Below are 1,922 nucleotides of genomic sequence, written 5' to 3'. Positions count from 1 at the left end.
ATAGAATAATTTGAGTAAAATTCTATAATGAATTAAATATTTTGTTAAACATCGTAAATGTTTGTAAGAATATTCTAGCTCTTTAGCTGAAACTTACCCACTGCTGCACTCAGTTGTTTGATGACAGCTATTTGAAGAGGTCAGTGATACAAATGGTGTTGATGAAATGTGATTGTTTTAAAAATTTACTTCAATGCTTGGACAGTTCCATAGACTTATTTTACGAAATTCACGTGGACTCTCAAGGAACATGATTACAGCAGCACATATTACCGCTAGCCACTTGAAGACCCTACATGCAAAAATATTTAAAAGATAAATGGTTAACTGTCTGCAGTGCAGAGAATGGAAGTACATGAAGTAGCTGATACTGCAGGATCACAAATGAAACAGAGCATTAAACTTCGGGGCGAAAAACATGGCATATCAAAAACGGAACACGGGCGTACATTCAGACGCACAATTCTGAACTGTCAAAGAGTAGACTGAAGGACTTATTTCCAGATCTGTGGTCGTGGTTAGCATTTGGGTGAATTAATGCACACACAACTTGAAGCAACAAGTAAAACAATTATGTAAGGCTGGTCAGAATGCTCGAACACGGCGGAGACTGTTTTGTTGTCTGGAAACATTATTATTATTACTACCGTTCTTCTGATTCCCGTATTACTGTACTCGTGAATTACTTAAAAAAAACAAAACCATGACAGTATCCTGTTAAATTCCCAAATACTGAAACTGTGTTTAACGCGAAGGTTGATTTGAACACTAGAAAGCAACGCACGTAAGTGGTGCATCCTTATCTTCTTCCGACCCTTAAGCAGACTTACCCAGACAGTTTTTGCGGGACCTACCGCTCAAGGCGGTATCGATACCTTAGGGTAACTAATATAACTAGATTCAGGTATAAATTCTACATAAGGTGCTCATAACTTTTATATTTTAACTAGGAGTACACAATCAGAAATTTATACTAACTAAACGTAAGTAATCGTCACCTATAAAGGACACGTAGATTAATTTAACCGAATTAACGCCTTATGTAATGCCTTACGTTCCAGAAATGTGTTTATATCAGTGCTCTTGAAGAAAGAGTTACCGTCGCTCCTTGAACTACGCGTATGTAACTCCTAGGTCTTTACGAAGGAGCATTCTGTTCCTAAGATCGTAGATTTTCGTGATAATACTGCTGATTAATTCTTAGTAAAGGAGTTTTGCTATTTGGGGAGCAAAATAACTGATGATGGTCGAAGTAGAGAGGATATAAAATGTAGACTGGCCACGGCAAGGAAAGCGTTTCTGAAGAAGAGAAATTTGTTAACATCGAGCATAGATTTAAGTGTCAGGAAGTCGTTTCTGAAAGTATTTGCATGGAGTGTAGCCATGTATGGAAGTGAAAGATGGACGATAAATAGTTTGGACAAGAAGAGAATAGAAGTTTTCGAAATGTGGTGCTACAGAAGAATGCTGAGGATTAGATGGGTAGATCACATAACTAATGAGGAGATATTGAATAGAATTGGGGAGAAGAGGAGTTTGTGGCACAACTTGACAAGAAGAAGGGACCGGTTGGTAGGACATGTTCTGAGGCATCAAGGGATCACAAATTTAGCATTGGAGGGCAGCGTGGAGGGTAAAAATCGTAGAGGGAGACGAAGAGATGAATACACTAAGCAGATCAAAAGGATGTAGGTTGCAGTAAGTGCTGGAAATGAAGGAGGTTGCACAGGATAGATTAGCATGGAGAGCTGCATCAAACCAGTCTCAGGACTGAAGACCGCAACAACAACAACAATTCTTACTTGCGACTATACAAATATCCTTCGGTACGAACTTTAGTGACCACCTGATGGCGTAGAAAGTAGTTCTCGTTTCCCATTTTTTGTGTAAACTACAGTTTCAAGTTTGCTTGAACTAGGTGT

This window comes from Schistocerca piceifrons, chromosome 5 (assembly GCF_021461385.2).
Source record: "Schistocerca piceifrons isolate TAMUIC-IGC-003096 chromosome 5, iqSchPice1.1, whole genome shotgun sequence".
Taxonomy (NCBI): domain Eukaryota; kingdom Metazoa; phylum Arthropoda; class Insecta; order Orthoptera; family Acrididae; genus Schistocerca; species Schistocerca piceifrons.
This window is presented reverse-complemented; position numbering follows the sequence as displayed.